We start from the raw sequence: 12993 nt of genomic DNA, 5'->3' as shown, positions 1-12993 counted from the left end.
TTAATTGCCGGTAAAGCTCATTTGAGATGCTCACACGATGGAAATGTAAAATTGTTTATGTTAATCAGAAGGGTGGCTAGGAAAGCTCTGAAATGGGAGCAGAGCTGTCACCCTATCAGCCCCATGGGTTTCCATAGGAAGCACTTCTATGCACATCCCATGACTTCCCATACTCCTGCACACTCCATCTCTTTCGTTGATTGACTCACTGTTGTGTTCTACTCCAGGTATCCACATGCCGCTGTGTGTCTTTGCCACCTGACTTTCACATCCTCTCCACTTGCCATTGCTCAGACAGGCATGCAATTAATCCCATTACAAACTAATGGATTTACACTGAGATTACATTAAAATCTTGTGAAGAAATGCTTATGATACAATTGCACTTCACTTGGCAGAAACATTCTGAAAACTGCTGTTTCTACTTTTATCTCCTGTGAATACAAAAAACTTTTGCTTACTAATGGAAAGGCATTCCCCTGTGCAAGTTTTGCATTTGATCTCTGTTGAAGTAGTCCCAAGAGGAAAAACAGAAATCTGAGAAGGTCTGAAGTTTATGTGTAATCAGGATTTATGTCTGTGCTATGTTAGGCAAGCAAGCTTCCTTCCCCCTTTATTTTTATTATTTTTTAAAAAATATATATGTTATGGAGGGGTAGTCATATGTTTCAAGAGGACAGTCAGTGCTGGGATATAATCCAAGTGTCAACTCACATCCTATGAGCTTAATCTTACGGAGCTCAGGAAGTGATTGTGGGACCCAGGACTAAACAAAATTATTTCCTTTCCTGCTCTAAACCTAATACCAAGTACTGACCCGTTTTTCAAGAAGAGAGGTTTCTGATTACCTGACAGGAGCTCATATTTGTACGAAAAGAACAGCAAGAGCACATTTAATCTTTTATGCTACTAGTATGACAGCTGCACTTCCACTCTCTCAGCTTGCTTGAAGGATGAGCAACGCAGAGCTAATTTTTACACGTTCAAGATTTCCAGACAGGAATATGCAGAAACTGTGATAGCTGTTTGTCTGATTCAAGCACTAATTGTGTGGGTCCTAGCACGAGTACAACGGGAAAGCAGTGTATTTCACGGTTAATACCAGTGAAGAGACACGCAATGCTCAGTGGATAAAAGGCTTGTAGTCCCAGCTGGGAAAATAGTTCCATTATCTCCCAGCTGCATAGACCTTCCATACGGCTCTGTTCTGCCTCGATGAACACTGTGGCTTGCTGAGAGCTTGAAACAGTTCTGCAGAAAATTGTAAAGATCCTGAGACATTTCACTGTTAAGATCTGTAAGTACAGAATTGTGCCGTCTACTGCAATGTGAATAATGCTGGGGGAGCTGCATTTTCTGTGTCTTTTTTTTTTCTTCCTTAGTAATTTTCATTAGCATAAGGAGTAGAGAATGAAGAAAATTCACTGCTTTATTTGTGCTATGTGTCTGTAAATGGCTGATGCTCCAAATGTATACATTCTTGGAAGAGAAAAATGTATATAATGAATTTGTATTCATGTGAGGTCTGAGTCAAACAGAACAGGAGACTGTGCTAGTAACAGATACCACAGGTATATTATTTGAGTATATCACAGCTTTGTGCTGCAGTAAAACGGACAACACAGAGGATGACACTGCTAATTTTGGCGCTTCCATATGACTTTGTACAGTATATTAAAAGATGAAGTGGGTAATAAAAGCCTAATCTAATTTCTACCAGCTGAAGGTGTAAAATCAATAAACATAAATCTTCAGGAAAATTTAAGTCCTAAAAAGAAAGTTTTCCCTGTTGCTCATTTTAACAATTAAAAAAATATAAATGATGATTGCAACATATATTGAACTTCGGTTTTTGCATGAAAGATTTACAAGAGTTTTAGTTTTGATGTTGTCACTTATTTACACTGTATGACACGGTTTAAAGGAAATGTAATACTTCATAAAAAGTTTTAGAAGTCTGTGGTTACAGAAGCAAGCAACTGCTGACTAGTGCTTTATGTTATATGTTCCCATAGTGCTTTTTGGGTGAATACTTTGATTCGGACAGTTGTTGCATGTGTAAAGGGTCTCCTCCAACAGCTTTGCACACTCAGGGTGAATTTTCTACAGCACTTATATAGGTGAATGATTAAACAACATGCAAACACTCTGCAGCCTGTTTAAATACCAGTTATTTTGTCAACACTGCAACCATTTTCAGATAAATATTACATGTTAAAAATCAAACTATTTACTTCCCTAAAGTAGCATTTCCTCCTCCCGTCCTTTTATTTTCTCCACACAAACAGGGCTACTCCTTCCATACCTTCCAGACTACTCCTTCCATACCCAGCATTTGGAAAGTTCTACAAGTTCGGAGAGTTTTTGTGTGTGTGCAGCTAAACCCGGCAGTGTTTGTAATTCCAGGCACCACATCACCACAAATAACCCATCTTCATCAGCCAGCTTTTGCTTTGGTGCTCCAGAGGCACTATGTCAGTGTTTCACATTCCATGAGTCTCTGCTTCAGGGGTTTTATGACACTAAAAAGTCCCAAATCAGTACCTATATGAAGTTAGCAACTACCATATATCACATTTTATCATGTAAAAAAGAAAAGTAAAACATACTAATGTATGCAGCTATGGTTTTCAAATGCTGGTGAGGTACTGATCACCATGTATTAGAAGGGTTACCTTCCATGCTGAGGCTAAAATTATAAATAATATATAACAACTTAAGTGCTTTAAATCAAATAGTAGACATGTCTCTTTTCCTTTTCTTCCAGCTTTGTGATCAGTATTAAAAAGGTTTGTGGTGCATAGTAAGCTACCCTAAAATTAATTTCTTGCAGCTGAAGCAAATATTTCCACCCCAGAACAAGGTGCCAGCATCCCAGAGGGGATTTGAAACACAAAGTTGTGTGTTTGCATTATGTGGGCATGAAGCACTATTTGTATTTGAACAGAAAATTTTCATTAGAAGGATGTTTATCTCCGTCTTGTGAGTATATGAAAATATATCCGCTTTTCAAAATGGCATTCTAATTTTTCTTTTCCCCCAGAAACTATATTAGCTGCATGTTACTACAAGACAATATTCCTTTTGTTTAAAATTGTGACTGAGTTTATTCCAGAGGATTCCCACAGGTTGCTAACCCCTGCCCAGAGGTCAGCAAGATGCTGCTCACCTTCCAGGTGCAGGGCTTGCTCAGGGAAACCATCTCGTTTGTGCCCCGCTTGCCTGCAGCCTCCACCCTGCCCCTGGGTCCATCCAAGCCCTTCTGACCTGCTGCTGCAGAGCAGACAGGGAACGCTCTTACAGAAGATCAACAGGAAGTCTGGCTCAAGAAGCCCTTTAGTCCTTCTTACCAAAGGCTGCACTCAAATTTTATTATAACTACATACATGGGCAAATATACAGCCTGGTCTTAGGTAAGAGGCAATCTCTTCTTGGAAAGTGAAGACACAAAGAACTCCAGGCAGTCTTACAACTACCTGTGCTGGCAGTTATCTCCAAGACACTAAAAAACCTACTTTATAGGAACACACCAGTATTTAGATTATTAAATTACCATATTTCCATTCCTGAACTAGCAGACTTCCACAAACCTCTTACTTCACAAAGTCTTTCTGCAAGTGGAGAGCATGCAAGAAAAAACACCACAACACTAAAAATACAACCAAGTATCTTTGAGTAGCTTAACCATGGAAAATAAAAATAATCCCTAGCAAAACAAATCAGGACATTGTACTTAACAGTTCTCCACCTTGCTGAGAAAATAACCACACACAACTAGTGTGAGACAAAGCACCAGAGATATGGAAGACCTTTCCTTAATGCTAGGAGGCTGCTGAACAGACCAGGTCAGCATAAAGCACTAGCAAAATGCTTTTGCACAAAAATAAACATGAGGACTTGGCACACATCAGTTTCAAAGGTTCTAAGATCTCCCGACTGAAGTGGAGAGGAAAAGCCCAAGTTCTGCCATACCTTTCTGCTCTCAGCTACATCTCCTCTCTCCTGAGAAGCTCCTGGTGGGCTCCCAGCCAGGCTGCAGCACTTCCAGCCGTGTCTCTCTGCCTGGTATCAGGCACAGCTGATCACCGTTTCCTTCTGCTTTTACTCTTGAGGACAAAAGGTGTTTTCACCCACTTGTTCAGGGACTGTAAAGTTAATTGTCCCGTCAAAGAGATACTTAAAGACTCTTAACAACTCACTCAATTTTTAGCAGTTTGCCTTACAGAACTGCTTTTTTGATATTCCCCCCCCCCCCCCGCTAGGAAATGTTTTACTAACATCTCACTAGCTTAATGACATCACTGCTGAGTTAACTCAGGTAGTTCACCTCTGCCCAAGCCTAAAGTGAAAGTGTCCCTACACCAGACTCTCACCTGTAGTTACTGTCATCTCTGCGTAGTGACGCTTGCCCATGTAAGTTTTTTGGCATAGCTCGATACTGAAATCTTCTAGGATTTATTCCCAGGCAGTTTGTTCGGCTTCAGAGAGTGTGAGCACAATAGGGGAAACACCTGAGAGATCTTGTCTGAGCTCTCCACAACGAGCAGGCAGCTTCCACCCTGACCCCCTCCACACTTTCCTCCTTCCTGACCAAGAGGCAGAGGCTTTTGCTCACAATACCTCTAAAGCCAGACAGAGGTTTGCATGTGTGCAAGGTCCAGAAGGTAGTGGGATAAGACCTGCCTTGAGTCATTTGAAGAGGGGAAAAGGGCAAAATAGTGAATCACTGACACACACAGAAAGGAATCACTCTTCTACTTGTAGGTGATTGGATTTTCATGAGTACAGCAGTCTCCATGCCCTATTTGAGGACAGGAGACAGATGATGACTCTTCTGTATTGCCAGCAGCAGCTGTGCAACATTTAATCAGGTTACATGTTATTGGCATATTTCCTGGTTTGCCTCCTCTTTTTTTTCTCTACTCCTCGTTGACTCAGTATTGCAAACCTCCTATATTATTACTCCTTGTGATGATGCTGTGATTTGGTCAACCTGTTTTCAGGACAGTGGTGAAGTGTGGCTCTATCCACTCTAAGGATGTTCTCTAGCTGTACCACCTTGCTTACCGCAGCTGGGCTCCAGTGCTCGTGCTCACCGTCCTGCAGCATCCAAAGGGGTCTGGGAATGGGTTCTGCCATGATCTCAGGCAAAAGGACTGGCAGGGATTGACAGCTCCACTAAATACACCAGGTAGCCATGTGTATTCTGTGGGGGCTTTATTTGAGGGCATCTTTGTGTTTTGTGTTTCCTGCAAGAGGAAAAACTCCACAGTGTACAGTGCTCGGGAAAGCAACTGAGAGAGAGACATGGGGAGGAGGGAGTGGGAGAAAAGAGTAATATCCCTCACTTAAACCCTCTAATATGTTTCTAGCCTATAAAGACAAGAAGAAATGGATAAAGACAGTCAGAAAGGCAGTTTGTTTTATTAAAATTCTTGACAGCGTCTGCTGTAATGCTCTTGTTAAAATAAATGGAAAACAGCAGAAAGATGAGAGAAACAGTGTTATGTCCTTGCTCTTTACACAACATAATAATATGGGAACTAATATAATTGGCTTCCAGATAACTGCTTTTATTAGCCATATACAAACACGAGTGACCCAGCTGCCCAGGCACACAATAACCCTCTCCAGGCTCTGATCACAGCTCCCACCAGGGGCCTCTCAAGTAAATAAAAAATATGCTACCTTATTTTTCCGAACTAAGTACTCACTTTTCTTTAGGACATCATGATGTGATTACCAGTAAGATCCATTTTATACATAAGATTCCTCAGAAAAAAAAAAAAAAAAAAAAAAAGATGAGAACTGTTTCGTATTTGGTAATGAATTAAGCTCTTTCGAGGCTGTAACCAAAGCATGAGGATCCCAAGTACCTACCTATGGTGACGCTTGCAAGGAGTCTCTTACTGAAGTTGTGCCATGGAGGAAGGCTGGCTGGAAAACAAGAATCCTCTGCTGTGGAAAGCAGTGTAATTTTATCCATTCCCATTCCAGAGCGGAAGGGGCTGAAGTAGCCTGTCTCAGAGGAGCTGGTGGGCTGGGGGTCAGGACTATCATCTCACATCTGCACTCTCTTGACATGCAAAAAGAAAAAAAAAATCAGTGGCTAATTTGTTCCTCTGGATCAGGTAGATTACCCACTGCTGTTTTGGCTGAACCTTTCTAATGAGGGTTTTTTCCAGGGTCAAAATGATCAAAACCAGAGGTAGGTCTGCCCACAGCAGCCAGCAGTCTGGGATTAGGACACTCTCCAGGGGTGAAGGAGACCAATATTTAAGTAGAACAGAAATTTAATCATTGCTCGTAACCTTTCGCCTCAACTCCTGGTTATTCTGAAACCTTGGTCGAGCAGTTTTCCCTTATATTTGAGAAATCTTCCCACAAAAATTTTGTCAGAGCTGGTGTACTTCTGAAGAGGTTGGGCTTTGATGAAACAGCATCTTGCTGAGTACTGAGCATCAGAGCTCTTGGGATCACGCTGCACTATGGACTGTGTGCATTCTTCTTTTCACAATGCTCAAACTCCACTGTTAATAGACTTAGGGAGAGGAAGATTTTAGAGGATTTTAGAAGATTAATGAGGAAAATGTTCTCTGTTCTGGGCAAATGACATGCTAGGCTGGGTTGTCAACAAGTGTGAGAAGACAACTACATTCCACCAGCACCTTTTTTTCTTCACATCCCTGTGATTAACATTGAGAAGCTGTTTGGGCTGTTAACATTAACATAGAGAAGCTGTTTCTCCCTGACTTTCCTCTTCAAGTAGTGCATATGCTGACTTTGGCATATACAGCATATATGTTGTACCTCCAGTGAGAAATATGGGGAATAAAAGCACTGAAGGTTCGACAACTTCATCTCTTTGAGCAGTTTCTGATAATCCTACCACGAAATTACAAAACTAGCAGGACCAGAGCAAACCTCACTATAAATTGTGCTTCCTCCATTTGTAAAGGAATCCAGATAAAATGTAGATTTTTTATCACCTGTACCACATGGACTATCCAGCATCCTGCACAGACTCAGTTTCCCAGCCCTCAGCTGAAAACTCTCAGTTGTCTTCATAGACACAATCTGGGCTTGTCTGCAGTGACCTGCACTCTGTCCCTGCCTTTCCCAGTGTCTTACAGCTTCCAAGGAGTCTGTCCTTGAGCCAAGTAAAGAAAACCAAGCATCTCATTTGCACCATGAGACTATTCTGCACAGAAAGCACATGCAGACTTTGGAGAGTCACGTTGCGCATCCAGGTTGATCTCCAGTGCAGCTGCAGATTGTCCTTCATGTCTCAGTTGCAATCCTCTGGCATGTCTGGCAGGAGCCACTGTTATAACAATTTCTGATGCTTTGACACTGGGTGGTGCCTGCTGTGTACGGCGTTGTTTTGCACATAGTATCATAGCTGGTCCCTGGTACTGCGGCATTTAAGCTCTCCTCAAACTGATGACATTCCGTTAATTTCCTTAATTCAGGCACTCAGCCCAAAATGATTTTTTCTTAGGTTGATAATAGCAGGGAAGCTCTGCAGTTACCAGTGGATCTGGGCGCTGAGGAAATTTCTCTCCCAGAAATTGTTTTGTCTGCTGGTTTAACAAGAGCACTTAGGCTGCACAGCAGGTTAGAGGTTTTACCCCTATTATATTCACTTAAACTGCCACCTTTTTCTCAGCACTGACATCGTTAGCTATGACATATCGCTGAAGCCTCTCCACAGAGGTGACCCAGTCCTTTCTGGAGCTATCATCCAAAGCTAAAAGCCATATATATTTTTAACTCCCACCTTTCCAGTATTACTTGCTCTGAAGCCACTGGAGGTGCAGGTCTAGTTTCCCTACCCTAACTCCCCTCTGGTCCATCTGTTCCACTGTATCCATGAGTTAGGGCTGTATTTTCAGTCCTGGCTCACTTTTTCTACCCAAAGATCTGTACTAAGTAACAGTATTTACTAACTACATAACTGTGCAATTCCCAGTCAGCTGCATAGATATCTGTTTGGTGCGGGTATAGCCACAGAGGAAAGACTTCTCAGAGGGATCTTCTTCTACTTTAAAGAAAAATCTTCATTTCCTGCAAAGCTGAAATAGGAAAAGTTATTCACACATTTGTTTACAAAAAGCTTACATAAAAAGGAAGCAAAACAAGAAGACTTAGTCTTCAAGGAGAGAATTCTTGTAGGACTAAATGCACTATAAATATTTGTCATCATTACTGTTTAAGTACCAAGCAGCTCTGACCAGGATATGGTCAGCCTGGTACTTGTGCAAACATTTCTCACAAGACACCCCCGTCCCAGGCAGGAGGTGTGGTATGGTGAGAATTGGAATTATGGTTAGAATTGAAGGTATGATGAGAAGTGGAGGTAGGGTGAGAAACAGAGGTATGGTGAGAAATGGTGGTATGGTGAGAAATGCACCTCACTCAGGTGTGGCTCCTGCAGAGCCGATGACAGAGCTGTGACAGCTCACAGGACACCCTCAGCGTACCTTTGCTTTCCACTGCTCAGTGAAGGCTCCTGGCTCTGGCAGCCTTGGCTGTCACCTTCCTTTCCACGTTTGCTGGGGGACAGCTGAGCAGACAGGGCTCTAAGTTTATTACACCATTTGGCCACTTTTCCATATGTGTTTCTGTCTGTTAATAGGATTGTTCACCCCCTGTGCTGCTGCTGTGCCCCAAACACCAGTTTGTGCTGCAGGGATCGTCCTTGCCACAGCAGCAGGGATGCTTCATGCCCCACTGCTGCATCTCTCCATTTTCATCTCTGTCTCAGACATCACCTTGGTTTTCAGTAGCTGCCTGAAGCAAAGGAGAATCCTGGCTTATGAACCCACGCACAGTTCCTGCACTTCCAGCCAGGAATAAACTGCTCTTAACCTAAATACTCCTCTGAGGACGCTGAGCTTGGGGGAAGAAATGTAACTGTGCTGTATTTAGTGCCAGAAGGAATAAGTGAGCCTGGTATATACTGGATAATCCTAGGAAGTCATTGGGAAAGCAGCTGGAAAGAGAGGGTCGAGAAGGAAGAACAGTGGTGAACACAGATAAACAATTATGTTCTCTTTATGTTGTAGTAAATGTAATGTTTTCAAATAAAACATATACTGCTGCAGCTATGAAGACTGTAAAAGTGTCCAAGCAAAAGCTTTGTCCAAAGGCTGGCTGTAGCTGAATACCTCAAGGAGAAGGAAAACTCCAGTGCTTTAAAGCCCCTTCCATACTGGGGGTGAGCAGGGTCGGGGTTGGGGCTGTGGTTGGTGCTGGGTGCACCGCGGTGGGTGCTCCCAATCACCCTCCTGCCGGGTCAGGCTGGGCGCTACAGGGCAGCAGCACCTACAGAAAACACTGAATAATTTATATGACAAATTAAAGAGTGATAAAAATGGCAGGACAAAAATCACTGGGCAAAGCTCATTAATGCCATGAGAAGCAATGGGGTACATTTTGATCATTTCAATCTGGCATAAAATGGATGCACTGCAAGCTGATGCAGAGTCCACTGTTAAATTTGCAGGAAAAATATTTTGCATTTTAATGCAAAATACCCACTAAATCTTAAAGAATATTTGATAACTAGAGACTTCAGGGAAGGCTACTGGTATTTTGAGATGCTCTGAGCAAGGCTATGGGGAGTGTTATTTGTTTATTATTCTGTACTCAAGGTATTTCAGCATTAATTGCAGAGCTTTACTGAGAGCTTACTAGTTTTAAAGTTGGTCTTGTTGAAGGTGTTGAATAATGGATGATATTAAACTTTGGGTTAGGAATTCAGAGGATTGACTTGGAAGACAAAGGCAAGAGATACCCCAAATCACATTTCTGTCAAAAAATGGTAGAATAAAAGTTACATACGAAGTGTAAGAACTGACAAAAAGTACCTTCCTCACTGATTCAGGTAAAATATAAATGACTAACCATATCACGATTTTACCTCTTTGTCTGGCTGACTTACTCAGCAAGATTGATTGAAAATCCATCTAAACCCTGAAAGGAATTAGCAGGAAACCACTTTGTTTGACAATGCTGAGGGAGTCATTCGAGCAGCCAGCAATACCAGCAGCAATACCCAAAAATAAAATCCAAGCCCTGACTAATGAGGGGGCCCTGTTAAGTGCAGTGAAGTATGAGTAAGTCATACAAACCTCTCACTCATACCCACAGGCAGAAAAGAAGTATTTTGAGAGAGAGAAAAAAAAGAAGTTAGAAATTGTGAGATAAATGAAAGGTGAATCACATAAAGTATCAGTCACTAGTGAGTTTCTAGACTATCCAGTAGAAGGTTGTATCACAAAACATTGCAAACTTTTTTGTTTGTAAACAAGGCAAAATCAAACATGAAACAGTACCACGAACACCTCGACATTGTCTGTGATCTTTGAATGAGTTAAAAGTAGTAAAGAAATACAAATACCAGTGCCATTGAAATAAAACCAGGTGAGATCCTTATTATAAACTTTATTTATAGGAGCTCACATTTCAAAACCATATTGAACAAATCAGGAGGTTGAAAATAGAGAATTTCAATAAGAAAATATACCAGGAAAAGTGCAATTTTAATGAAACCCTGTGAATAATCACAATTCCAGATTTTTGTCCTGTCTGTGGGGTTGCCCTAGAAAATATCCTTCATCCCAGAGCTGGGTGGGAGGAAGGGCCTCCTCGAGGTTGAGCCCTTCCCATAGATGCCTTATCTACCAGGAGATGTTGAAAGCTCCTCTATGTGGATGGTAAATATACAGCTTGTTTTTACTGTAAGAAAAGGTCAATTTCCTTCCTAGAACTGACCCTTTCATCAGAATCACATGGGATTTCTTTCTTAACCGAGTGGTTAAAGCCAATATTTCAACGGAATGTGGGATGGGGTGTTAAGGACAGAATTATTAATATGAAAAGTGTGCAGAGGGCAGGAGGAGTTTAACCCAAATCCCTGTGCGATGATCAGGGCAGTAGCATCAAGTGAGACCATCCTGGGGGCAACTCTTGCAACTTCTTTGTTGACTGTCCATTGGCACCATATGCAGCATTAGTAGTGTTTGGTATAGCAGTTTAGGGAGTAGCCAAAATTTACAACATCATGGGAAAAACATCCACGCAAATGGCTCAGAAACTTGAAAATGATGGACTACAAGTGATCTGAGAGCTGACCTGTGCAAGGCCCTGTAGCGTGTCCTGCCTGAAAACCTCATGCATTTATGCAGAATGAGGGTATTTTTCAGTCTCTCATGCCTGGTTAACAAGCATGGGCTTAAATATATTTTAAATTTTATTTCTGATTATTTTCATACATATTTTAGTGGCCCCTTTTTTGCATTAAGCTTAATGGCTGTATACACTATTACAAATGCATTGTTACCTGTCGTACCATTTATTCCCTCTCATTTATGCTGAACAATACAGCAGCCCTTGCTATAATATGTCAGAACGAGACAATGATTATTGAAGTGGGTAATTGCACAGACTGTGGCCCTGTGATCAACTCCAGGCAAGGCATAGTCCAACAGACAGTATCAAGTATAATTAATGTGATTGCAGTGAAGGTGTTTGCCACAGATAGGTTGCATTCTCCCAACATAAATCACTGGAATATGGCTTGTAAAGTATTGATGCCCTAGTCTTATCTGCCAACAGGTGTGTAAAATAATACTGGTCCAAATGCACAGTCGCTATTGCCCTCTTCCGCACAGAATAATGCTAATTAATACCAGTAATAACAGACTTGTTTGTGCCTTACCTCCCTGCTTCAAGGATCAGCAGTTTTTATTGCATATCTCTGTAATGTTTATGTATATCTGCAGTCCTTCTACTTTATATACATATATATGTATATATATAATGTCCTTCTACTTTCCAGATACACGTATCTCTCAAAATTCAGTCAAATACAAAACATTACTATGAATCCAATAAATGAATCAATGGCCTTTCTCTGGACAAAGCTGTCCTGACATGTAGTTTTTCACCCATATACTCCCAATTAAAAAAAACAACACAACAACCCCCCCCAACCACAATACCACTGTTCAGAGATGTTTCTGGTGGCTACATTTTTAAAAACCTGTAATGGAGGTTTCTGTTTTCCTTTAATTTCAGTATTTTGGAGAAACAGTAATGGTTTGCTTTGGGTAAAATTCAAATCAATGCAAACCTCATAAGCCAATAAAATTTTATAGATTGTTATCCAGTATGTAATTTGTTACCCAATATCTATGTGGCTTCTGTGTATTGAGATATAACAACTACTTTTTTTACAGGCAGATATATGAGAAGGGCCTGAGAAGGAATAACCTTTCATACCCATTGTGTCATAAACTAAATTACCCTTAACCTAAATCATTTATCATGTACTGGCAGACTAATGAGACCAAAATAAACAGAAACAACCTGACTGAAATTTTCTTGAAGAGACAAAACTTCTATTTATACCAGCAGAGTCTTCTACTTGTAGCTTCACAGGTTGGCCACACAGATTTTACATCAGATGCTCTGGGCAATAACTGAAGAAAGCTTACAGGGCTATAAAGCTTGTGAAAGGGACTTTTTCACCCTAGAATCACGTATCACATTATGTGAGTGTAAAAGAGATATTATAGGATAGTTGCATACTTTAGGTTTATTTTCTGGTAATAACTTTCTGCAGAATGTGACTGATACAGGGAAGGAAGCCTCCATTTCTCCAGCACATCTGAACAGCAGCCTAAGGGATGTTCAAACACAGGTCATTGTGGCTTTTGTGATTTGGATCAAGAGGCTGGAAAACCTTTCAGAAAGAATGGTGCCAACCATACTTGTGAAATACACTGTAATGTATTGTCCTTACTACTAAGATGTTCTTTTTCTGATATAACATTTCTCTTTGCAACATACATTGGCCTGTACACAACAATATTTATTGTCAGTCTAGTTTCAAAGAAAAGGAGCAACACTTTGGAGTAAAGGAGACCTTCCTTTTTTTTTTTTTTTTTTTAAGGCAGACACACAAGCATAAAAGAAGCTTTTACT

At 41.0% G+C, this 12993-nt stretch overlaps 1 protein-coding gene across 1 annotated transcript in view; it reads left to right on the top strand.

Moving 5' to 3' along the window:
* The first annotated feature begins 1197 nt into the window (after positions 1-1197).
* The window catches only part of LOC309443302 (contactin-6-like), a 140323-nt gene continuing 128527 nt past the window's right edge, over positions 1198-12993 (top strand). The window contains exon 1 of the mRNA XM_082060086.1: positions 1198-1297. The gene's annotated coding sequence lies outside the window, so the exon portion shown is untranslated. The remainder of the gene's footprint in view (positions 1298-12993) is intronic.

This window comes from Streptopelia decaocto (assembly GCF_964273445.1).
Source record: "Streptopelia decaocto genome assembly, chromosome: 8".
Lineage (NCBI taxonomy): Eukaryota > Metazoa > Chordata > Aves > Columbiformes > Columbidae > Streptopelia > Streptopelia decaocto.
The sequence above is the reverse complement of the archived record's forward strand: the minus strand, read 5'-3'. Positions and strand labels throughout refer to the sequence as shown.